At 49.2% G+C, this 26678-nt stretch overlaps 1 protein-coding gene across 4 annotated transcripts in view; it reads right to left on the reverse strand.

Annotated features, from left to right (window-relative positions):
* The window catches only part of Ksr1 (kinase suppressor of ras 1), a 145642-nt gene extending 122051 nt beyond the window's left edge, over positions 1-23591 (reverse strand). For all 4 annotated transcript variants that reach the window (XM_048794459.1, XM_048794446.1, XM_048794453.1 and 1 more), the window contains exon 1: positions 23464-23591. The gene's annotated coding sequence lies outside the window, so the exon portion shown is untranslated. The remainder of the gene's footprint in view (positions 1-23463) is intronic.
* Positions 23592-26678: the final 3087 nt, after the last annotated feature.

The following is a 26678-nucleotide window of genomic DNA, read 5'->3' on the forward strand; positions in this document are numbered from 1 at the left end:
CAGCCTGAGAGATGAGGTCCTAGTGGGAGAGATGAGTGATCAGCCCAGGATGAGCAAACTCACTGCCACTCATGGAGAGCCACAGAGGCCCAAGGACTCCGTGGACCCTTTGGCTGGCAGGGGCAGTGCCGCTGGGCTAGGGAAGTGGGCAAGACAGGCTCGGCCACTCTCCCTCATTGGGAAATTCTATGATCCTCACTGGGAGGTCTCCTCACTGGTAAAGCAAGAGGAGCACTCCATCCCCAAATCCCACAGGAAGGGGAGCACAGTTAATGGGACCTGGTCTAGCCCCGCCCAGCACGGTGGCACACACCTGACATCCCAGACACTCAGGAAGCTGAGGCAGGAGAATCCCAGGTTTAAGGCCGGCTTGGGAAACTTAGAGAGACATTGTTTTTCTTTTTTTTTTTAAGGGGGGGAAACTGGGATTGTAGCTCAGTGGTGGAATGTTGAACACCCTTGGGCTTACTCCCCTATTCCACATTAAAAGGGGGCGGGCCTAGTCACATAACCTTGAAAGAGTTTTAAGATGTGTTTTACAGATGAGGGACAACTCCCCATACACCATGGCCACAACCAGCAGCATGCAGCTCCCTGGATGGGGCCCTCTGCCCGGCACGTCCCACATGTCTTCACACAGGGGGAGGATCAAGGTTCAGACTTAGGGCCAGCCCTGTCCACCCCTCCTCTATGTACAGCCCCCTCCTCATGCACAGGTAACTCCCCATCATTCCCGTCAGGAGCTGAGCATCCACTGGTCAATTTCTACAGGGGGAGGGGTCAGAGCTCCCTGCAGTGACATCCTTCTGTACCTCCACCCCATACATGCCAGGGTGACTGGCATACAGTAGGTGCTCAGTAAATATTTACCAAGTAAATGACAAACATTATAATCATCAACCTCTGAAATGTGTGAACAGGACAAAACCCTCCAGTGAGTCTGAGGGCCTCAGACACCAGGATTGAACAAGGCCAGGTCAATCTCCCTGCACAGTCTGCTCCCCAGCGAGTGCGTCTCTCACCCAAGACTAACTTCTGGTGAAGCAAGGTGGGCCTCACCTGTCCCTGGTTCGGAGGATATGGTGGGGACACAATTAGCACACACACACACACCCCCCCCGCCACACACACACACAGAAAATTCTCCATCTCAGAGTTCCTGTCCAGAGGCCCTCAAAGGGGCTGCATGAAGAAAACAGAACTTCCTTATCTCTTCCTTCTGCAGGTGGACCCTGATAACGGAGAGCACTACCGCACAGTGTGCACATGCAACTTGGAAGTGACAGTACCCATGAGGGGAGCACAGGATGGAAATGTCTTTACCAAGAGGCACAGAGGGGCACGGCTGGAGGCTGTGGTCCATGAGGAAAGACGGAGAGAGGAGGTTCCTGCATTTGTAGAGGAGCAGGGCTACAAAGGAACAAAGCAGAGATGGAGAGAGACAGGAAGGCTTAAGGGTGTGAAATAGGGAGACACAGTCCACTGTGGCTGCAGATGAAGACTCTAGGGGCTGGCCACGCAGCTGGACGGGCAGGCACAGTGCCACCCAGAAGAGGGGTAATGCCATCCCACAGGCATCAAGAGTGGCCTCAAAGGCCAAGGAAACAACTGTCCCTCCACTGGTCTAACTACCCATCAACAGTCACCTGGTTTGGTGACATTTCAGGAGCTGGAGGGTAGAGCCACCGAAGGTGCTGGCCTCGGCAGAAGCACAATCTGTCTGGGCAGAGTGGACACCCTCAGGTCAAGACCCACAGGCCTCTGGAGGGCAGGGCTTCTGCCTGGGCCACCTGTTCCAGAAGTCACAGGGCCCCGTCTCTGAGCAGGGACAGGGCACACTTCTCAGGCCTGTGGTCTCTTCCCGTGGTTCCCTGGAGAAGAGTTTCAGCTAGAATAGAAAATCAGTCCAGCGATCTCCACAAGAAATGACATGTCAAGTCACAGAGGAAGAGCACTCGCCTGTCCTTTTCATGTCACCCACTACTGAGCTCATAGGATCTAACGTTTGCTTCCCTGGTTTTAGATTATTTTTTAAGAACACATAATTTCACTTCAAAAAAAAAAAAAACCCTGTCGACAAGTTGCTCTGTGAATTTTCCATTTTCTCCCTCATCGTTCTCAGGCTCCTAGTTCACACACCTGGAAAAAAAAATTCTATTTTTTGATCTGTAGACTCAAGGCACGTCACGTGAGCAGGGGCGTGCGCTGAGCTGGGGACAAGATGGGGGCAATAAAATAGTTAAAACGTGATAGTGAGAACAAAAATAAAATGTGAGAAATGTTTGTTAAATCTTAAGGTACATGGAAATCCATCCAAAATATTTCACATATATATGAAATACATATGTGGATGTACAAATATATACCAATATATGTGTGTGTGTGTGTGTGTGTGTGTGTTTACCCCATGACATGAGAAATGCAGGATTACTAAAGAAAAATTGGGAAAAAAAGGAAAGCACAAAAGAAAATAAGTTAACTCTTATGTCACTATTCAAGGATGAGCCCCCCACCACCGACAACTCCATGCGTCTCCTTCTCTTTTCCTCTACTTATTTTTTTATTTGATCTAATTAGTTATACATGACAGTAGAATGCATTTTGACACATCATACGTAAATGGAATATAACTTCTCATTCTTCTGGTTATACATGATGTAGAGTTACACCAGCCACAGAATCATATATGCACATAGGATAATAGTATCCCCTCCATTTATTTTTAATAATTAACTGGAGTCATAGCCAGGCATGGTGGCACACGCCTGTAATCCCAGCAACTCAAGAGGCAGAGACAGAAGGATTGCAAATTCAAAGCCAGCCTCAACAACTTAGCAGGGCCCTAAGCAACTTAGAAAGACCTCAAAGTCTCAAAATAAAACAGGCTGGGGATGTGGCTCCGTGGTTAAGCACCCCTGGGTTCAAACCCTGGTACCAAAATTAATAATAATAATTAACTGAAGTCATGCTGTTTGATGACCTGTTTGTTTGTTTTCTGCTAGTGTTATACTGTGACCATTTTTTCAAGTAGTAATTCTTTTTTGTTCTTTTTTACATTTTTTTTTTCATGCTTTGTTTTTGAGACAGGCAGTCTGTTGCCCAGGCTGCCCTTGAACTTGTGATCCTCTTGCCTCAGCCCTCTGAGCAGCTGGGATTACAGAGGTGCCTCAGAGTGCCCAGTGTCAACTAGTAATTCTTTATAGCAAACAAGTGTTTTTTTATATTTTTAAAGGCCATAAAACCCAGCAAGGTGGTAGCTGGCTCTTGTCAATCCTTAACAGGAATCCTCAGTGCCTATACTCACATGACCGTTGAACTTGCATCCTACAAACTTAAATAACGGGTCCTCAATACCCACAGCAGTTACTAGCAGGGAGAGGAAATGCAGACCCACTCCCTGCCTCTGCACCTCCAAAAGATGGGGCTTTCTCTTTGCTGTTCTAGGAGGGTAGAAATATCAGCCTTGACTTTGGCCTCTACCCTAAATACCTGGCCCTGAAATTCCAAGGTGGATTGATGACCCAACCTCACCCCAGGCAAGGTATATCTTCCTGCCTGTTGACCTCACATGTTCCAAGGCATCTATCTAGAACTTACCCCTAGAATCCCATCCAATTTTCAGCCAAATGATATTCATTCAATTGATTCTAGATCTTTTAAATTCAAAAATTAGTTTTGTAGATTACGGATTTCCTAAGTTTCTCATTTCTTTTCCACTCTTGGAGACAGATATTCTTTAACCCATATCACAGCAACTCTTCTTTATTATCATCCCCATGAACACTATTTATGTATTTTCCTAAGCAGTCTGCATGCACCGTCACAGTTAACCCCCAAGATCATCCTGAAAGAAATGAGGGACTCCATTGGATGGATGAGAAAAACTGAGGTTCGACATAAAGAATCCCATCAATATACTGGCATGACAGCACTCAGGATGCCCACCACGTCGCCCCAGGCTCACCATCAGCAGGCTCAGGCCTTTAGCAATAAAATCCACAGCTCTGGGAGGGCAGGAGAATGAAGCAGAACCCCTCTTCAGATGGGTTACCATGGGATGAAGGTGGCTGTTCAATGCTGGTGGCCCTGGGACATGCACTGTCAATTACCAGGGCACGGAGCAGAGAGGTTGGGGGCTCCACAAGCCCCAACCACACAACAGGAGAGCCTGAGGCTGATCCACACCAGGGACCACAGGACAGCTTGCATACAACAAGCGGCATGCGGGGCTAACACACGGCACAGGCCTGCTAGATGCTTAGATTACTGTTAGTTTGTCCCATGAGAGACAGAACCACAGGGTTGGAAGGCATTGCAGAAGAAATCAATCCAATCCCCTCAACCTGTTGCCACAAACCAGGAAACGAAGGATCAAGGAAACTGGGTAACAAAACCAGTTCCCAGGAGACCCAGGTCATGCCCCCCAACTCAGTGGTCCAAGAGGTAACTCAAAACAGCAAGCAAAACACACAATTCATAAGAACTGCATTAAAGACCCAAAAACAAAATATCTAGTTTAAGGCAAGGGAAAAAAAAAAAAAACCTACCTGGATTTTCAACAAAACTGAGTTATCTACAGAACTTTGATCAAAGATTTAACTAACCTAAGGTCTACAGTATATGTGATGAAAAAGAAAAGCCAATGATAAAAAACAGTAACAATAGCTAGACATGATTGACTGCTCCGGTCAAAAATAGTTTTGTTATGAAAATTATAAAAATCGGCATCAGTATCAATGCATCCTTAATCACAGAGGCTGAGACACGCCCAGCAATCCTAGCCAATGCAAAGGCAGGCACACGAACTCAAAGTCACGAGCCAGAGGCCTCCGGCAGCACAGGACACCCCTCACTATCCTCCATCAACTCTTGGGGACAGCCTCTGTTCAACTGTCAGGATCCTGGTTTCAATTTCCTCCTGCGCCTGAGGCCCACATCCCACTGAAGCCCTTTCCCCATTTCACAGAAGCCCCTCGCCCGAGGCCATAAGGGTCCCAGCAAGAGAAATCCCCTGCAGGTCGGAGGTGCCTTCTTTCAAGAGAAATCTCAACTGCAGCCCAAGTGCCTGTCATTCGTGTCCTAGGTGGTTGAAGGGGAAGAAGAGAGCTAGTTGTCTGAGCAGGAAAAGCAGGTATGGGCCCAGCGTGGGTCAGAGTGGCCCATCCCTGTCATCTGTACTAGGAGAAGACACCTTCCCAACCTTCTTCTGGTTGCTCCAGGCAAAGTGAGAGGAAGAGCAAAGAGAGGTGACATGGGTAGAGAGGGGGTGCCACTGACGGAGGAGAAAGCAGCCGCCCACTGGTTCTCTCCTGCTGATCCAGGCCTCTGGGTTCACACAGGATGGAGCGGCCCCTGTCCTCCAGGTCAAGGGAGGACTCCACCAGGGCTGTGCCGTGGATACATTTTACAGCACTGACCTTGTTCCCACGATCCCAGATCCCAGGGACAGTCTTTCTCATTTCTCAGATTAGGAGATGAGCTCTCAGAAAATAAGGGACCTGCCCAGGACCACAGAGCCACAGAGCTGGGTCTGCCCAAAACTCTCCTGCCTCCAAATGCATCCAATCTTCCTGAAGGGATGTCACCACCCCACTCCCCCATGGTGCTCTGTGTAAGGGTAGAGGAAAGGCAGGGGAGTCGGGGGCTTCAAATCTGGCCTCTGGAGCCACAGACAGGGAAAGAATCTACCCTGGGAGCTGGGCATCTCCCTAGACATTCCATTCCATTTAATTACATGTGAAAAACAATGATAATGAGGCCAAGTACAGTGGCACTCATCCATTATCCCAGCAACCCAGAAGGCTGAGGCAGGAGGATCGCAAGTTCAAGGCCAGCCTCAACAACTTAGTGAAGCCCTAAGCAACTCAGCAAGACCCTGTCTCTAAATAAAACATGAGAAAGGGCTGGGGATGAGGCTCAGCGGTTAAGTACCCCTGGATTCAAACAATGATGACTGCGATTCCTGTTTATTGACCAAGACTACGCATAAGCCCTGCTTCACCTGCTTCCAATATTCACTCATTTAATTCTCACTGCAGCCTGAGCAGCAGGTACTGCAGCTGCCCCCCTTCACGGACAGGGAAACTGGTGCCCAGAGGTAAGTAAAATAACTTGACCAGGTTAATAGGAGTCCAACCCGGACTGCCTAATGCTGGAGGCCACGCTCCTGAGCCCTGCTCCACATGACCTTTTGTGTTGATCGTGTGATTTTTTTTTCCAGGAATGTCACCAGGATTCCAATACATGCTCCAGGTCCCACATTCAATGCCTCAGCACTTACTAGGTGCCAAGCCCTGGACCAGACTCTGCAACTTCTGGGTTAAAGGTCCTGACACAGTCTTTGTCCTTAAAGGAAGAGGAAATCCTTCCTTACAGCTAAAGGGCTCTAGTCACCCTTTGTGAAGAACAGGAAGCTGTCCCTGAAGCCTCTGGTGTGGCAAATGCTGTGGTAGCAACGGCATTCTGGGAGGGCTGGGAGCGGGAGGCAGGGAAGGGTCCCAGGAATTGCAGTTTTTCCTGTGTAGCCAGTTTAAACTTGTGCCACTCTGGGCTACGACTCCGATCAGCCAGACCCCAAGTCAATCTCAGCCTGTCACCACTGTGTACCCGCAGGAGGCCAACTCACCTCTCTGGGCCTCAGTTCCTTCCTGTACAGAGGAGGTGAGAACAGCACTCCACGTGTTCCTGGCATCTGGAAGGACTAGTGGGGTACAGTATTCTCAGTGCTACCCCAGAGCCCAGAACGTAGAGAGCAGTCACTAAGTTAAAAATGTCCCCCAAATACCCAGAGATCTTCCTTGGAGTATGAGCAGCAAGAGCCATCGTGGCTAGCCAACAGCAGGCTTCCAGGGGCAATGATTACTCTCTGAGTGTTGGCACCTAGGAGACAGGGCCCGAGCTGAGGTTCTCCTTCCTGGACGGCCCCCCATGCAGAGGGCCCCACAGTCAGAAAGTCAGGGGTGCCCCTTGGAATCTGAGTCCCAACCCTCTGACAGCACCCAGCTGTCACTCAAGTACAAGCAGTGACGCCTGGGGACCCTCTCCGTGCCAGCCTCCACTCCCACAGGACAGCTTGCTGGAAAAGCTCACGGACCTCAGGAGGGGTGGCAGCTCTGGGGACCACTCAGTGGATTCCAGATTCTACTCAGCAGAATCCAGGGGTGGCTCAATCCAGCCCTGAGCACCCAGAGGAAAATCTGTAAGACCAAGTCTCCATCCTGTTCCAGAAAGGTTCAGCTCTGTGCCACATCTGCGGGCACTGAGAGGGAACGGGATCAGAAACCATGGAAGCTGCCTCCCAGGGCAGGGGCCCCCAGTGCGGTCCACGCGGTACCTGGACACCCGCACTGGCAGGAGGATCACGGGTTCAAAGCCTGCAGCCTGCCGGGCACTCACGTTTTCATGACTTAAATAAACAAATGAATGGAATATGAAAGGAATTTCTCCTAAAGAAAAAACAGACCCCATCCAGCTCATTCTACTTCTATTTTTCTTTTCCATCAATAGACATTTGGACCAATTTATATAACAACAAGTGCTGCGTGCACGCAACTCCACCTCCTGTATATTTATTTTCACTTAATGTGATATTACAAATATGGTCATGCTCTTACCCAGCCTTCGTAACTAGCATCCAGGTGCACAACAGCCCAGCCGTATGTGCTGTGCCTCGGCACACTGAACCGTCCCCTTGTCACTGGACAGCCTTGCTTTCTCTTTTTCTGTATTACAGATAATTTAAATAGCCTCATAAATTCTGCTTTTCTATTTAGCTACTGCCTTAGGGAAAAACTCCCAGAGAAGGATAGAGGGGGGTCAAAGACGAGCTCTCGTCCTAAGGATATGGATGAGGAGAGGAGCACCAGGAGGGTGCAGGTATGATCTACTACACTGGGTGCTCAATAAATGCACGGGGAATGAGAACAAATGCCTCACCCACGTGACACTCTGAGTGGGTAGCAGAGCACTGGCCTGGGGCAGGCTGTGGTCTGCTACCTGCCCGCCAGGTCAGAAGGCACAGCGTGCATGAATCAGGAGCACAGCCTTGCAGAGTATGGTCAGGTCGCAGCACCCAGTCTCCACTGTCAACGAGAAATGAGGGCTGAGGTCAGGCACCGTGGGGCACGCCTGTAATCCTGGCAGCTCAGGAGGCTGAGGCAGGACGATCAGGGATTCAAAGCCAGCCTCAGCAACTTAACGAGGCGCTAAGCCACTCAATGAGACCCTGTCTTTAAATAAAATATAAAAAGGGGTGGAGATGTGCTGGTTAAGTGCCCCTGGGTTCAACCCCCGGCCCCGAAAAAAAAAAAAAAAGAAAGGGCTGAGTTTCAAAATTCCCTTTGGATTCTACAGAACAGAGGCAGGGCCTCTAATCCCAATGCCTGTAATCCCAATGACTCGGAAGGCTGAGGCAGGAAGATCGCAAGTTTGAGGCCAGCCTCAGCAACTTAGCAAGGCCCTGTCTCAAAATTAAAAGAAAAAAAATTTTTATTTAATTTTTTTAAAAAAGGACGGGGGATGTAGCTCTGTGGTAAAGAGCCCCTGGGCCCAATCCCCAGTACCAAAATTAATTAATTTTAAAAATTCTTACTTTGTGCCAGGCATCGTGCTTCACATGGTTTATCTCATTCACTATGAACAACAACCCCATTATGATTCTCATTTAACAGATGGGGCAACTCTTGCCCAGACAGGTTAAGCAACTTGCCCGAAGACACACAGATAGGGAGGGAGCAGAGTTTAAACCCAGGCTATCAAGCACCAGAACCTTTGCTTTCACCTACTATGAGTATTGCTCACCTTCCTGGTCTTACATCCAAAGACAATGCAAAGGAGCCCATCTTGAGATCAAAAAAGGATGGGGGCAGTGAGGCTGGGCAGTGGGCCCCAGGAGCCTGCAGGTGTTCCACTTCCCCAGGGGAGTAGCAGGTCGGATTTTCAGAACCCAAGAGTGGCCTGGTTTGGCAGCCACAGAGCAACAAGGGCCAGTTTGCTGTCACAAATGGGATTGGAGCTTGGGCAAGCCGGGGGCTCAGAGAATAAATCCTGCCCGTCTAAGAAACTGCTTAAACCCAGCAGGGCCAGAGAAGAAGTTTAATGTAAGCTATCAGATGCCCAAGACAAGGTCTGGTCGTTTGAGGCCACCTAAGTCTTTGTCTAAGAATAGTCAGAAGGGCCCTCTGATTGATGGGTCCGAGGCAGGAGGGCCGTGAGCAAGTAAGGAAGTTTCCATGGGTCACGTGGCAAATCCCAACCCGCGTGGCTGTCTGGGCACCAGTATTGTAAGTGACGTCTCTGACTCTGGGTTTCTTTTCTTTCTAAACTACTTCCTAAAATTCTCAAATGTGTCAGAGAGGTAGCTGCAAGAGTAGCTCAGGGCTTCGTCTCAAATGCTCACCTCTCCTCACAAACCACCAGCCAACCACACCGAGAAGATTTCCTGTCCCCTAAAAAGAGACAAGTTTCCATTGGCTGATGGATTCTTCCTTGCCCTGTTCCATCCCCTTGGCCACAGTGAGTCAGGGCCACTGAGGGGAATCTCCCCCAGGGACTTGCAACTTCTTCTGCGATAAGCCACCAACATTTAAAGGACAACCGCAAAGCCTCTCCATCAGGCCCATGTACCGCCGACTAGGCTGCCTCTCGAACCAGAGTGCTTCAAGCAGAGGCAGGGTTCTTTGAGATGAAACCACTCTGCTCTCAGGAATCAGAGAGGAGCCTCCACCTGCCAGCGGCTCCCAGGGACGCCTCTCCCTAGCCTCCTTCTCCGCTAGGAGCCCGTGGCCTCTTGCTGTGCCTCCTTCTCTCTGCTACCCCAGGTCCCCACATTGTTATTTTCATCCTGTTCGACCCCTTCATATGGTAAGGAAAAAAGGAGAGATTTTTACACTCTTTTCCATCCAGCATTATTTCATCCAAAATGTCTCGCAAGGCTTTCTACCCTAAGCAAGACCCCCAAGGTCAAGCAGATTTCTGTAAGTTTCAATGAAACAAACAGAAATGTGAATTGAGAGGATTCAAGATTTGAACCCCAGCTCCCCCAAGCATTGGATGACTCGGGCCCTATTTCCTCATCTGCAAAGTGGGTGCGCAAAGTTATTCCCGAGGAGAGTTCACAGAACTCCTATAAAAAGCTTGCTATGGAAAAACAGGAACGTCTGTCTGGGTTTAGCCACAGCAGTGGACGGAGGGAACCAGGGGTCTAAGTTATTCTGTTCCCAGGATCTAGCCTCCCCTTGCAACGAATCCAAGGAGCTTGTTAACTCTGGCCAAAGCTGGCACCATGTCAGAGCATATGCAAGAGTCTGGAAGCCAGAAAGGAACCTGGGACACAGTGACAGGGGGAAGATACATCCCCCACTGCAGCCCAGGCACTGTTCCAGCATCAGAGCATCCCCCAGCCTGAGTCAATCAGCCTCTTCCAAACAACATGGCGACCGACATCTCCCAGCAGGCCTACTGATGCAATGCCATGAGGCCCTCACCTAAGTGAACACACTCTCCACCTCCTCAGATGCATCCCTGGAACCTCACACTCTCTTCTCTGCCCACCCTAAGGAAGAAAGCCATGCAAAGCCCAATATCCCCAGGTCCCTATTCCCAGCGAGAGCCACAGTACAAAGTCCTCTGTAAATCAAGAATGAGATGGGGTGGGGCGGCCCAGAAGAAGGGGGTTTCCCACCTCTGTTTCTCAGGCAGGTTTCCCATAAGTGAGTGCCAACGACTCACACCTGGTCTCGGCAGCTCCACGTCTGAGCTGGCAACCTCAGTTCCCAGGCCCCCTCCCCTGGCAGAGAGCCAGGGTGCCCCCAGCCAGGCTGGACCTGCCAGAACTTACAAGCTCACTGCCGCAGCGCAGGCTGGCAGCAGAGTCCTGCACACCTAGGTGCACAGATGAGTCAGCCGTGGGGCCTGGAAGCCTCATTCGCACCTCACCAGCACCTTCTGTGGGTTCACTCATCCGCAAACTCCCCCGCAGAGGTGATTTTCTGGAACACAATGCACTTCTTATTCTCACTGATATCCCAGAACAGTGCCTGGAACACCACTGAAGTGTGGCGGGTGGGGAGGGGGGATGGAGGGGATGCCCTCCCTTCCCACTGTGTCCCAGGCACCTCTCTGGCCCTTGAGCATACCAAGCTGGCTTCTGCCCCCGAGACTCTTGCACATGCTGGTACCTCTGTCTGGAACCCTCTTCAAGGCTGCAGTGCCCTTCTTATTATTATTTGAAACTCAGCCCAAGCACCCCGCTTCTCAGGAAAGGAGGCCTTTCCAACCACCCAAACTTGGACCTCCTTCCCCATGATCATCACTCCCCAATCCATTTCCAGTTTTTTTTTTTTGTCTCATACCATTTCTGTCTGCTACCAGCTTATTTCCATTATAGGAAATTCCTCTGTCTTCACTGTTCTTTCCCCAGGGCCTAACACAGTGCCTGGCTCACAGCAGAGGTTTCAGCAGTCACGCAGTGGACGGACAGAAGAGAGAAATAACTAGCAAACACAAGATGGAGAATAAATTAACAAGGCCAAAGAAAGTTTTATTGCGGGAGGAGGGGAGAAAAGAAGAAAGGCAGAAAGGCCGAAAAGGATTTTTTTTTTCTCCTTGGTACTGGGGATTTAATTGAGCCACGTCCCCAGCCCTTTTTCTTTTATTTTGAGACAGGGTCTCCCTAAGTTGCTTAAGACCTCACTAAGTTGCTGAGGCTGGCCTTGAACTTGTGATCCTCCCGTCTCAAGGACTTGCTGGGATTACAGGTGTGCGCCACCACATACTCAGCCCTAAAAGAATTATTAAAAATAATATATAAGGGGCTGGCAGTACAGCTCAGTGGTAGAGTACTTGCCTACCATGCCTGAGGCCCTGGGTTCAATCCCCAGCACCACAAACGCACACAAAAAAATTCTTATTATTAATATATACGATACCCAGAAGCCCAATTTTTAAGATCACCATCATTCAAAAAGCATAAAATGGAGATCACTTTGGCAATTCCTATCACAGAAAGAAGGAAGGAAAGAAAGTGATACCCTTTGACCCAGTCATTCCATTTCTTGGAATTTTTCCAAGGAAATGAATTCAGAATAAGAACAAAAATAAAGAGGTGCCTGTAGGAAAATGATGCCTGTCACACTGTTTATGTCATCGCAGAAATCTGGAAACAACCGAAATGTCCAGTAACAGGGGAAATGCTTTGGCAAAGAAGAGCACAGCCACTGGCCGGACCATCACGCAGCAATTAAAATGACCGAAAGGGAAACGAGAGAGAAACACAGGGAAGGGTATATTTGAGAATAATGTTCAGCAAGAGGAGGTTTAAAAAGAGATCTGAATTCCTTCTGAGTCCCAGGCACCTTGCGGCACGCGTGCTGTGACATAAGAGTCCAAAAGGAACCTATCCTTATTCCTTTTTGAACTGAGGTGCAAAGACCTAAGGAACGAACCCAAGGCCACAGAGAGAGCAATGAAATGGCGGGCCATGAATGTGTCATTCTCACCCCACAGAAGCCCAGGCACACCCTGACATCCTTGCTGCCTATCTCCACACTGTCCTTTCCTGAAATGATATCATGCTGGTGCCGGGGAGGCCAGACCCAGGTCAGCCAGCAATGACAGAGCGACGGACAAATACAGCACAAGACAAAACAACAGACTCTCCAAAGAAAACCCCCCTGTCGGGGTCCAGAGACCACAGAGAAAAGGAATGAGCACAGAATTTCAGGAAGGACCAAGCAAAACCATGAGATGGACCTGCAAAGGACAAGGCAGCTCCTTCTGGGTGCCAGGTCACATTCAGGCTGGAACCTCAGAAATGGACAGAGAATAGCCTCCTCCTGTTACTCAAAGGCACTTCTTCTGGGCCCACGTGCAGCAGCACTCAATAAATGTTGGCAGAAGTACCCTCGTCCTCGTGGTGTGGATAAAGCAACAAGAAAAGTGGTCAGTAGAGCCATGGGGAACAGTGGCCTGGACAGCAGGGCAGGTCACAGCATGTGACTGAGGGCTCCTGTCCAGCCTCCTTACACATTCCCAGCTCTGCCCCAGGCATGGCTGCAGGAACAGGGAAGAGAGCTGTCCAGGCTGGCAGGGGCCAGAGCACGCCTGGGAACAGGGAAGACGATCAAAACCATCTTTCTACAGAAAAACACATAAATAAATGAAAGCCTGCTGAGATGGGTACCGCTCTACCTGGGGACAGAGGATGGGACCAGATCTCACTGGGTCTCTCTACGTCCTTGATACTAAAGGCCCAAAGCCACCATTTCCCAAACTGGGCTCACTCAACAGATAGGGCTGTAGATCAGTGATAAAGCACTTGCCTAGCATGCACAAAGTCCTGGGTTCAATCCCCAGCAGAAAGAAGGAAAGAAAGGAAGGAAGGAAGGAGGAAGTTCCCTTCAAAGCCAGGCACGGCGGCACACACTTAAAATACCAGTCATGAGAGTCTCAAGTTCAAAGCCAGCCTCAGCAACTTAGCAAGAACCTGTCTTTAAAAAAAAAGTAAAGAAAAGAAATGTAGCTCAGTGGTAAAGTGCCTCTGGGTTCAACCCCCAATTAAAAAAAAAAAATAGCTGGGAACAGTGGCACATGCCTGTAGTCTCAGCAGCTCGGGAGACTGAGGCAAGAGGACCTCAAGTTCAAACCCAGCCTCAGCAACCACAAAGCACTAAGAAACTCAGTGAGACCCTGTATCCAATAAAAATTTTTTTTAAAAAAGAGCTGGGGGTGTGGCTTAGTGGTAGAGCACCTCTGGGTTCAATCCCCAGTATCAAAAAAGTAAATAAATGAACAAGCCAACAAAAATAAAAATTAGAAAACCAGGCTTACAGGGAATGTAAACGCGCTAAATGACCCAAGATGGGCCAGAGCCGGTTACCGCAGAATCACCACCTGGGGATCATCATTACCTCCTCTCAACTTCTGTATAAGTTTGAACATTTCCATAATAAAGTTTAAACAAAATGTAAACTCAGACCCAAGAACTTCAGTCAAGAATCACTAGGGCCTGGCCCAAGCGTTGGGCTTGCCCTGGGGAACCCAAAGGCCACCAGAAATCATTAAAACCTGGGCTGGGGAGGTGGCTCAGTGGTGGAGGCTCGCCTAGCCCGTGGGAGGCGCATCTCAATATGTTACACTGTGTAACAAATTTTCCATCTGGAGCTGAAGGGAATTTACAAATGCCAGCTGGGTGGTGTAGGCAGGTAATTAAGAATGTCCAGGTTCAACTGACAGCTCGGTCTCTCCTTAGCTGTGTAACTCTGGGCAGGTCACTTAACCTCTCTGCACCTCGGTTTCACCAGGAAAACGGGGATAACGGGAGGGCCTTCCTTCCAAGTGTGCTGGGAGATGTAGGTACAGGCCCCCACAAAGCCCTTACCCAGGGCACCAGGCAGCAGAGTAAGCTCATGGTAAATGTCAGCGATGATGACACATCCATTTTGTAACAGGTATAGAGGGTTGTTTTGAAAACCACAGGTCCATTTGACTCAGTGATCTGGGGAAGATGGAGTAGAAGCAGCTTGTCATTCTGAAACCTCCAGCAGCCCGCAACACCAGTGCCCCCAGAGTGGCCCCAGCCAGCCCAGCCTCTGCTGGTCATGGGGCCAGAAAGGCTCCGCCTTCCAAAAAGCCACCACCAGCAACAGGAAGCTGCTTCCTTTCCTCTCCCTTCAGAGCCAGCATTTCCTTTTTTGTTTTAAAAAGCATTCCTCGTCTGCGGCCCAGCCCTTCCCTCCACCCAGCCTGGGGCTCAAACACACCCCCAGCCATCTGCACCTCTCCTGCATTGTTTTCTGCCCACCAGAGGGACCCTGAGGTTCCCGGTGGATCTGGAGGGCACTCGGCACCCGCTAAGCGCACCTGAGGCGGAGAGAAGGCAGGACACAGTGGCTCTGGGCACAGTTTTCCTCTTGCTGGAAAGGTTAAGTGAACCACATCTTTAAGAGCTCAGAGCCTCAGCCACCCTTGGTAAAATACCTCCTTCCACAAAAATCGACTTCTCAAGACTGGCTGAGTCTGCAGGGACACCAGCCTCTCTTCACCAGGCCCAGTTCTGCCTGCAACCCCAAATGGGACCCCCATTTCATAAAATAAAACATAAAAGCAACACTAGCCAAGACTGAGCCCACTGTTCTTGTCTTTCCCAACTCATGGCTAAGATTGTGTTTCACCAATCACCTGCAAAGGGGAAAAAGACACTCTGATGAGTAAGTTTGGAACCCCTACTGCAGGAATTCTCGGGGCCTTTAAAACACAAATCCCCATCCTCAGGATCTCCAGAAGTGAAGTGGACAATGCAACCCATTCTCAACTATATGAATCCCTCTTTCCCGGGTGCATCTTGCAGGATGCAGTATGGGAAAGGCTGCATTTAGATATGCAAGGTTCCCAGGCTTCTTGTTGGGATAAGAGTCCTCAAGACAGTGCTGAATGAGTGAGAACACTCGGGTTACTTTTTAAAAATTATACGTAACTTTACTTTTGGTGGGGGGTTGTTCGTTTTTGTTTATCCGCAAAAATTCTGTGTGCACCAGGAGTGAAATTGGTCCTGATTATCCATATTAAAAGTAAATCAGCCAGGTGGATCAGAGCACCTGTAACTCCAGCAACTCAGAAGGCTGAGGCAGGAGGACTGCAAGTTTGAGGCCAGCCTCAGCAACTTAGCAAGACCTTGTCTCTAAAAATTAAAAGGGCAGGGGATGTGGCTCAGTGGTACAGCACCCCTGAGTTCAATCCCTAGTTACCAAGAACTAAAATAAAATAATTGGCTGTGCTGGCACTCAAAACATCCAGGTACCACGTGAAAGAAGGCCCCACCACCCCACAAGCAACTCACCTCATCAGATTTGCAGAAAACAAAACCCCATGAATATGATCGTTATGTCGACAAGTGTACACTGTATGCTGCACAAAACATTATCTTTAATAATCACGGCTGGCCTCGTTCATGCACTGCATACTTTATTTTCCTGTCTTTTTTTTTAACTTTGAACACAAGTTTTAATTCATTCTCACAATTATCCTGAGGGTGGAAAAATGAAAAGGGGGAGGAAAACGCGGCAAGCAAATAGGATGACTTCAGCCCCGTCATTTGGAAAGGCAATCTGCACTGTTGCCCCAAATGCCAGGACAACCCAGAAATACAGAGACACATGAATATGTAGGTTTGCTATGTGGTGGTGGCGGCTGCTTGGACTGATGAGAAACAGACGCCTGGGAATAAATGACAAAGCATTTTTTTTATCTCAACAGCTGTCCTCAGAGAATGCCTGGGCCTCTCCACCCATGCTCTAGAATCAGGAAGAAAGCCAAGATGGACACACAGATACTGGATGAAAAGGTGGCACCTTCCTGGGAGCCACTGGAAAGAATTTATAACATTATCTTGACAGCAAAACCAGCAACAGATGGGGAGTGCAGGACGAAAAATCTGCATGAATTTTTTAAGACAAACACCAGGCCCCACAGGAGTAAAGGTTTTCAGGGGACCTCCCTGGAAAAATGAGTAACCCTTGAAATTCACAGCCAAAGACTCAAGATAATCCACATGGGCTAAGCCAGGTCCCCACAAAGGACACTCAGAGGGCTCTCCAGGAATCTGTCTGACCCTCAGGGTCCCTAAGACATTAGATGGGTAAGGAGCAAACGTGTTTGCTTCCTCCTGGAGGAAAACCCTTGAGGTGGAGACCCATGTTCCTGGAAGACGAACTGGAAGGCTGCTGTGTCCCACTCGGTCAGCAAAGCAGGCTCAAGGTAGCATCCTGTCTCACTCATGAGTCCTTGAGCCCCAGGTCTGACTCCCAGCTCAGTGCCCCTCTATTAACCTCCCTTGATGAATTCTCCCTGACAGGTGTTCCTGGCAAGTCGCTTCCCCACCTTCTGTTTCCTCACCTGCAAGAGGAAAGGGTTGGTAGGCGTAGAGGTGCACACCTGGAATCCCAGGCACTCGGGAGGCTGAGACAGGAGGATCACGAGTTCAAGGGCAGCATCAGCAACTTAGGGAGACTCTGTCTCAAAATAAAAACTAAAAAAGGTGTGGAATGTGGCTCAGTGGTAGAGTGCTTCAGGGTTCAACCCCAAGTCTACTAAATCAACCCCAAAGACAGACACCCCAAAGGTTCTCTGATCAACATTGGTAATTGCTGAACTCAGGCTGCAGCATGTGAAGCGTGCATCATGAGTGTCCAGAGAGCAAGATTTCACCATGCGCCGTGCACTGCCCCGACAGAGACCTCTTAACCCTCTCTCTGCTATCTTAGAGCCAGGAAAGGTCCTTCTACTTGGTCAGGCCAAGGGGACTCCCCTGTGCCGCAGGCAACCATGAAACTAGAACCCACAATCCTTAACACATAACCCAGAACTCCACAAAAGCCAGTGCAAAACTAGAACCCAGAATTCCTGACAGGACCTCAGCCACCGGGTCATATCCCATTTCTTATATAAACCCCTGGACATGCCAGGCACAGTGATCAAATGCCTGTCACCTTAACTACTCAGGAGGCTGAGGCAGGAGGATGGCAGGTTCAAGGCCAACCTCAGCAACGTAGCAAAACCTTGTCTCAAAATAAAAAATAATGAAAACTGAGATGCAGCTCAGTGGTAGAGCACATGACTAGCATGCACAAGGCCCTGGGTTCAATCCCAGCACTGCAAAAGTTTTTTGTTTTTTGTTTTTTAAATTAAAAACCTAGACTTGGACATGGTCAAATATGCAGCGACAAAAGGATAAATGGATAAAGGCTACCGTTTCATAAATCCTGGCATTCCCACTGGGAAGCAGGGAAAATGTCATACCCTAGAGACTTTAAATGGACAGACATAAAATGTGTTCATACACTTTGATCCAGCAAATTCCACTTCTAGGAGGATCCTCGTTGCGGCATGGTTTATTGAAAAAACAGCCTGAAAGCCGACATTGGGGTCTGGTTAGAAGTCAGGTCTGACCACACAGTACAGTCAGCATAGCGGTACCGCAGGGCACTGTGCTGAGAAAGACAACATGGGCAAGGCATTTAGAAGCACAGGGTGTCCACTGATATGCAAATGCAGAGAGTGGAAAGACTGGAAGAATAATTCAGCAAAACGTTCAAGGAATCAACTCAAAGGTGATATCAGGAGTGATTTTCTTTTTTTTTGATCTACCTTATATTTTGTTTTTTCATCGTGAACACGTTATATCATCTTAAAATATTTTAATTAAAGGTAGAATGCTAAAGAACACGCTACTTATCAGAAGAATTGTCTAGAAAGAATAAGGCAGGGAGTCATTAAAAAAATTATGAGTAAGTTGATCTCCAGGCAGCTTCTTGTTTCTCAGAATGAGACCAGCCTTGGGCTGGATGCTTCAGGACTTGCGGACAGAGCCCCATCTGTGAGGATGTGCTGGGCTGGACATGTGGGACACAGCCCCATGCCAAAGGCTGGACAGCCTGGGGTGACCAACAGTCACCCCAGTGATGGAGACGCCTGCCCCTGGACCTGCCTTTTTAGTTATTGGCAATTTCCTTGGTGTTAGCAGCCATGACCTTGACCAGAACCATCACCACCATGTCTAAAGGCAGCTGCAAAGTTCAGAACATGGGCTCCCAAGGTGAGTCAACTCAGGTTCCACTACCTCCTCAGTATCTTCATCCCTCAGAGCCACAGTTTCCTCATCTTCAAAATCAGGATAAAATCTCACAGAACCATTGTGTTCAACAGGGTGACATAAGGCAAGAGCCTAGCAGAGAGCTGGCCACACAGGGGGTGGCCAAGAATGTTCCTCATTCTACGTGGGTCCTCTCCTTGCAAAGGGGGTTCCCACAACCCCAGAGGCATCTATGCAGCTTCCCCTTTGAGCGGAATATAAAAAGAGATTTCAACCAGCCTGTTCTAGAAGGATATCCTTTTTTTTAAAGCACAGCTCAGGAACATGGCCACTGGCTTTCCTACCTCTCCACACCTCTGCAAGACCTTGTCACCACGGGCCATCACCTTTGCATGGACTGGAGAGGTCCAGCCTCAGACAGCAGGCAGGACGAGAATGCTTCTAGTATTCCCAGAATTTTGAGCCAACCGAGGCCACTGAAAGTAAAGAAGCATCCCCACTCCTGTCTCCAGGCAGCAAACCCCAGTGTCCTACTCCCACGCTGCCCTGGGCTGCAGGGATGCAAAGGCCTCCCTCCAGCACCCCCAGCCCTCTCCAGCTCACAGCCTCTAGAAACTGCAGGTCCCCCTCCAGGCCTTCAGGAAGTAGGTTTGTCCACAGAAAAAGTTGGCGAGGTGAAAGTGGGCACCCAAAGGGACAGTGCCACAGTTCTGTATTCCCTCAGGGATGATTAGAGTCACTCGAGCCGAGGGTTAAAACTATGGCAGAGAAATGCCACACTCCAGGACAGTGGCTGAGTCAGGAAAGGAAAGCCAGCTTTCGGTCTCAGTTCTGCCAGGGAAAGGGACTTGGGAGAAATCACCACGTCTCTAGGAATATCTCCCATGGAGCCAAGAAGTTGGACTGGCTAACACTTCAGTGGGATTCCCAGTGCAGAGCCCAGTTCCCAGCATTCCCCAGGAGCTGTGGCACTGCAGGCACTACTGTCCACTTCTGGGACTCCCCCTTTAGACTGAAAGTACCCCTCAAGCCCCAAGACAGGAAGGCATCCCACTCGTCTCAGAACCCTTGCCAGACAGCTGCCCAGCAGGAATTCAGGAAGCAGCAGCAGCATGAGCATGCCCCTGTGTGCCCCCAAGGACCTGATCCGAGGACACAGGACACCCCTCACCACCTCCAGCAGTTCCACTATGTGGACACTCGCAGAGGGCCCAGGGAAAGCTGCAGTCCTCAAAACAGCAGGGCTCTGACCTCTGCACGGCCCACTTGAGTGCGGATCAGGCCTCTCTGACCTGACGCCTCCCCCCAGCACATCTTGGCTCCAGAGCAACTTCTCAGAGAAGTGGCCAAACTGCACTATACTTACCATGACTCCCAGTGTCCTCTCCCCTGAGGAACACATCTCTAGGTCAGCTTGCATAAGCAAAGTGGGAAGTCTGGGTGGGACGGAGCCTGTATCTGGGAAAGGCTAGTGCATTGGCAGGAAAGAGCAAGTTACAATGTACCCAAAAAAGTGAATCTCTGGAAGCTGAGGCAGGAATTCAAAGGCAGCCCTAAGCAACTCAGTGAGACTTTGTCTCTAAATAAAATACAAAAAAGGGCTGGGGATTTGGCTCAGTGGTCAAGTACCCCTGGGTTCAATCCCTGGAACCAAAAAAATAAAAGTGAATCTCAGCAGGTGATGTAAATGTCTGCTTTTGCATACTCTATCTCACCAGCACAGGGCACAGATGGGACCCGCAGAGAATGAAGGGATGAACTGGTTTGAAGCAGGCCAGGTGTCCCTCTGTAAGCACAAATGGAGAGTGGGAACATCCCACTTGCCTTAGTGGATTTCTCAGACCCCTGAAAGGGTCTGAGACAAGGAGACAAGGCACCAGGAGTGATCAGGATCAAGTGAATCCTATGACTCTTTCTATAGATTGACTCTGGTTGTGTCTCCTGCCCATCCATTCAAAGAAAAAGAGTGTGTGTGTGTGTGTGTGTGTGTGTGTGTGTGTGTGTGTGTAACATTACCACTTGCCTCCTTCCACCATTTTTAATCCAGTTGGTCCAGAGAGAAAAGCTGTCACCGGGCAGCCAAGCACACCAGTGCCTGCATACCTGTGGCAACCTGAAATCTTGGGCTGCAGCAGCCTGCCCCTGATCAGGGTCTTCCAGAGACATCTCACATGCTGCTTCTCCCACCAACTGCTCATTTAATGAGGGCCAGAATGGGCTGCAGTTCCTAAGGTTCTACAACAAGTCTGACGTCGTTGCATAAGCCAAGCCCTGTGACCAGACCCTTCTTCAAAAGCCAGGAATCCAATGTCGCAAGCACAGTCTCTGGGGGCCTGGCCTAGTGGTAAGAGGAGTCTGCAGCACAGAAAAGAAAGCCAAAGGGACACTGGCCTCCAGCCTGGCCTCTCCAGTGCTATTGGGGGTGGAGCTGCTAGGATTGCTTCCTGCCCTGTGGCATCCACCTCTAGGAAGTCAGAGCCAGCTGTAAAAAGTCCTTTCTCTGAAAGGGGCCCTTGGGCATGGATGTCACTGGGTCCTCACCAGGGAGCTTCTAGCTAAGATGCCACAGGTGTGAGCAGACCATCCCCATGTTACAGATGAGGGAGCTTGACAGTAGAAGTCATGGGACTTGCCCAAGGCCACACAGACTGAGCCAGGATGGCTTTCAAATCTGTGGGCTTCTGTTCTTCACTACACTGTCCCTGTCAAGATTCTTGTAGAAATTAACTTACCTTCTACTTTATCAGTCTAGTAAATCTGGATTATAGAATTATTCTAAAATATGATTATGAATATAAACACTCACCAATGCTTCATTCAATCTAACTGAGTCTCCCTCCCTAACGCACCGAAGGCAGAGCTTTAGGAGCCCTCAGAGACCCACATCAGCCTGCTCATTTTGCAGATAAGAAAGCTTAAGCCTCCAGGAAAGAATGTGATTCACCCAAACTAGCTGGTGGCAGTCCCAGGAATTAGTTCCAGGGGTCTAAATTCCTATCCCAAAGAGCAACCCAGATCCTGCCTTTTCAGGGAGCAGGTGAACCCAAACCCATACCACAGTGGGAAGAATAGAAAGCTGGTATTAGTCTCATTCACCCTGCAAATCGCCCTCGGGCCTTCTCGGCAGTTTGGCTGCCAGAGATGACCATTCAAACACACTCATCAGGGAGGCCACTCAGTCAACCAGCACTGAGACCCCAACAGCTGGAGGCTTTGGGGTATCACCATGCTGCACCTTGGTCTAAATGAGCAAGACTAGAAGTCAGTTTACCTGGAGGACAAACAGCCATTTGCAGAGAATGAACAGCAAACCATTCTCCTACATTCACCCTGGGATCCAGGAGCACTTCAGAGCAACACAGGGACCACCCCACACAGGCCAACACAGAGAACATTCTCTCAGCCCAACAACACAGCGGTCCACCCAGACACACACTGCTGGACAACGACCCCTCCTCCCAGAACTAAGCCACACAGGCCACCTATTGTGTCAGCTTAAAAACTGAACTTTGCTGGGCAAACACACTCGGCCGTGTTCAAGAAATCAGTTTCACTTGGAAAACGGCAGTCCACATACAGAAAGGCACGTTGGAGGGCTTTGTGCGTTTGTTTTCTAAGCAATGTCCTGGTCAGTCCTGCCATAACAGGCATAATAAAAATAATAATAATAATAATAGCCAACACTAATTGGATTCTTCCAATGTCCCTGGATTTGTAGCTGTTAAGAAAATAAAACTAAGGGAGACTCACTCCGAGCATTTCAGATCAAACAAGGATTCAGGCTTGTGGTGTGTGTGGAGGGAGGATTGGTCTTGTAATAATTACAGCAATGACCGTCTGCCCTCTGACAGCTGGCAGAGGCAATTAGCAATAACAAGGGGGTGGGTGCCTTGAGGATCCAGTAAAACAAAACATCCCCAGACCTACAGGAGACCAGATGTGGCAATGTATGGTAGCGTAAGGCCCCTCTTCAAGACAGGGCAGCTATTAATTGTCCCCAAGAATTTCAGAGGTCTCCCAGTCCCTGGACAAAAGCAAGTTAGGAATGCACTAGTTTCCATCTATTGTGTAAGGGGTGGGGGGAACTCCCCCTTCTGAGAACCCAATAACCCTTCTGGATGATTCTTCCAAATCCTTTTAATGCTGCACTTCCCAGCTATAATTTGAGAGAGGAGGCCCACATATCTTATTTCTTCTTTACACTCCATGCAGACTTCAGCAGAAGCCCTTAAGTAGTGCCATCTTCCCACCAAAAGCTTCCTTCCCCAGCATAATCCTTCCTAAGCCAAAACCCCACGTTTAGGGGGGAGCTGGGGGAGGGAGTGGGTAATTACATTTTGAGGAATGAAAGGCCGTGGCATCAGGAGAGGAAAGCACCAAACGCCTGAACAGCAAAAAATGCAGTTTCAGCAAACACTTTATGAAAAGCAACAGACAAGAACTGGAGGAGAGGAGAGGAAAGGACAAGAACCGGACCAGGGCTGGAGGGAAGGCAGAGGGCAGGGGACCTCCCCATCACCCCGGCCCACAGCGAAAAGTCCAACGCGAGACTCAGTGGGACAATGACCCCGGCAAGCTCTGGAAATGGGGTGGGGGCGGAGAGAAGGCTGGCAGGGGAATTCGGCGCGGAGCTCACGCCGGTCACCGGCTCCTCCAGCTCCCATCCCGGTTCCCAGTATGCGCCCTCTCCTCCAAAAATCCTGCCCAAAGTGAGTGCTGATCCTGGGTCCTCAAGCTGCCGCATCAGCGAGGGAGGCGACGGAGGAAGCCTCCAAGGAGGGGACCAGGTTCCAGGATGCAACTCGGGAAGGAGTGAGCTGGGGCCGCTCCTCGCGCCCAGTAGGGGTCCTGGACCCTTTGGAGTAGCGGACCCTTACCTCCAGGGTTCGGATCTCCTGCTGGGTGAGGTCATTGGACACCGCGCACTTGGTGCGGAGCCCGCGCAAGCTGCCGAGGGAGATGTCGATGAGCTTCTGGAGCTGCCCGCACTGCTGCAGAGCCCGGCTGGCCGCGGCCCCGGCGCCCCCGCCGCCGCCCTCCTTCTTCNGGGGAAGGGGGAGAGACAAGGGGGGAAGGGGGAGAGACAAGGGGGGAGGGGCAAGTCCTGTTATCTGGTTCATGTACCACTTTATTCTGAATTTTATACACTAAAGGGAATGATCCAGCATGAAGAAAGGCGAAAGGACTTTCAGGACCCTATTTACTCACCAAAATCAGTGTGCCATCCCCTACCCAGCAGGCCAGCCCGGGGACACGGGAGACAGTGCATAGTTTTGTCAAGTCCTTGTTGCTGAGCTCTGTAGAGCAAGATAGCCTGGGTTCAAATTCTGACTCCACTACTGCCTGGTGTGTGACCTTAGGTAGATGCTTTTCCTTTGAGCACCTGAGTTTCCCTCTCAGTCGGATGGGGCCGTGATAGTGCCGGTCTCATAGGGTTCCCGTGAAATATTATGTTTGTGATTGACACATGCAGTCACTGGATAAACGTTAGCAAGTGTTGCTGTCCAACCTCGGCTCTCCTAATAAGGCCCTGGACCCACTAGTCCCTGGGCATGGCAGCAGTACCTCTAAGGACTGGAATTAGTGCCTCCTACCTCACATACCAACCCCACCCCAGGTGTTCGCCCTCCTCTGCCATCAGTCCGCTTCCTATGTTCTGTTATCTAGCAATACTGAAAAACCAAGGCTCTGATCAAAGGTCCCACACCTCTGTACTTTCGACATCTGCCAACCAGAAGAAATGTCTCCCTTCTGAATTATCTCTTTTAAGCTCCTGGATTGCAGAAACCACTGGCTAATTTATCTTTGCACCCTTTTCACAGAGTTAAATACAGTAAAGTGCCTTGTGCACAGTAAAGGCTCCATTAAATTGTGCAACCAGTCTCATGAGCGCTTAGGCAGGCCCTATGCCAGGTTTCTCTTATCTCTCAGGCCAGCTGAGGCCTAGGCACTTGGAGTGGGGTGGGGGGGCTGTGAACGGATAGAGAGTTGAGTCTTTTTGTTTTGTTTGTTTTTATTTTTTGTTTTTGAGGCTGAGGCTGAGGATGGGACAGGACATGAGATCCCAGCATTAGATTCTTGTTTGAGCTACAGACACTAAAACAATCAGTACTGGCTGGTGGTTTATATCATACCTTCCTTTAATGTCATTTGACATTTCAAAACAAATTAAATATCAGATCTTAAAAAAAAAAAAAAAAACTATGGTAACTTTAAAATGCACTTTGACAACCCCTCTTCTGGGGATTTTCTGAAATAAAAAGGAGTTCCAGCAAACTCTGTCCTTTCCCATTAAGAATCACTGATCCAGCCAGGTGCAGTGATGCATACCTATAATCCCCGGAACTCAGGAGGCTGAGGTAAGAGGATTGTAAGTTCGAGGCCAACCTCAACAACTTAGCAAGACACTCTCTCAAAATAAAAAATAAAAAGGGCTGGGGATGTAGCTTAGTGGTTATGGACCCCTGGGTTCAATCCCTGGTACCTAAAACATAAGTAATCATTGCTCCATTTCTCACTTTATTATGGGAACCCCCTGTAGTATATTTGAGTCCCCTAACCCTGATTTTTGCAGCAAATTAATAATTACCCTGAAAGAGAAACTGAAATCATGGTTGTCAAACTCAAAACGTGTATCAGAATTACCTAAAAGGCTTGCTAATTCCTACAATGATGGGTCCTACGCCTATAGTTTCCTAGGTCAGAGGGTAGAATTTGCATTTGGGGCACGTTCTCAGGTGATGCTGATGCTGCTGGTGTGAGGACCGCACTCTGAGAACCATGGCACACAGGAAGGTCAGTAGGCCAGAGAACCATCTCAAGGGACGATCCTCAACTCTGCCTGACTCGTTCAGAACTTCCAGCGGCCAGGCTTGAGCAACTGCCTGACTCCATTTGTAAGCGATTGCCTGAGAAGTGCCTATTTATGCACTTACATCAGCTTGTAATTGCCATGGGGCCTCTAGGGTCACTTTCTGTGGGAAGCCACATCCTGAGAAAGGCCGCTCCTGGCCTGTGGCATCTATACCTATCCATGCCACCATAGCGATGGCATCAGGGCTAGGGACTGGGCAGGGCTAGCTCCCTGGCTCCTCTCCACCAGGCTCCAAGCAGCTGCTCCCTCCTCTGTAGTCACTCATCCTTCTGCTTGCCACAGCTCTCCTTCCCAGGTCACCTTAGGGGGACTCCAGCTGTTTTGTCTGAATTTAAATATCTGGTCAGCCACTCTGTCCCTTCCCAAGTACAGAACCACCTCTTGGAGATGGGGGAATAAAGGGTTTTAAAACAATTAACAAATATTCCGTATTTGATAAGTGTCTACTTGTGTTGCAGGCCCTGTTCTGGGCACTGGAAAACAGCAATGAACTTAACAAAGATCTTTCCTCTTAGGGAATTTACATTCTGAGAAGATAGATAAGCAAGTAGCATGCACAATATAGCAGATGCTAACAGTAGGTGGGACAGGGAAGGATGGAATTTACAACATTGAATAAAGCTGTTTTAGGAAATGGGATTGTTGGTCTGTCTCTGAATTGTTGTATGATCTTGGGCAAGTCTCCTAACTCATAATACTGCTCCTCATTTGCAAGACAGAGATACTATGTTGTGAGGATAAACAGATAAGTCTATGCTAGGTGTGGTGGCGCACACCTGTGATATCAGTGGCTCCGGAGGCTGAGGCAGGAGGATCATGAGTTCAAAGCCAGCCTCAGCAAAAGCAAAGTGCTAAGCAACTCAGTGAGACCCTGTCTCTAAATAAAATACAAAATAGGGCTGGGGATGTGGCTCAGTGGTTGAGTGCCCCTGAGTTCAATCTCTAGTACCAAAATAAAAAACCATACTTATGCAAAGTGATGATTCTAAAATAAGCATTCAACATATTTATTTAATAAATACTTATGATGTGTATACTTACACTGTTCCAAATGTCTCATTAACTCACTTAACTAATAGGAGTTACTCTCTTCCCCACCTTCCAGAGTGAGTGTCTTAGATGAATGCAACTATCATGTGCTGATTCTTAGGTTCAATGTCATCTCCAGTTTCTTGAGACCTTTACTGCAGCACCCTCAGTATAAAAAGATTGCTCCTT

Source organism: Marmota marmota, unplaced genomic scaffold, assembly GCF_001458135.2.
Source record: "Marmota marmota marmota unplaced genomic scaffold, marMar, whole genome shotgun sequence".
In the NCBI taxonomy this organism is placed as follows: Eukaryota; Metazoa; Chordata; class Mammalia; order Rodentia; family Sciuridae; genus Marmota; species Marmota marmota.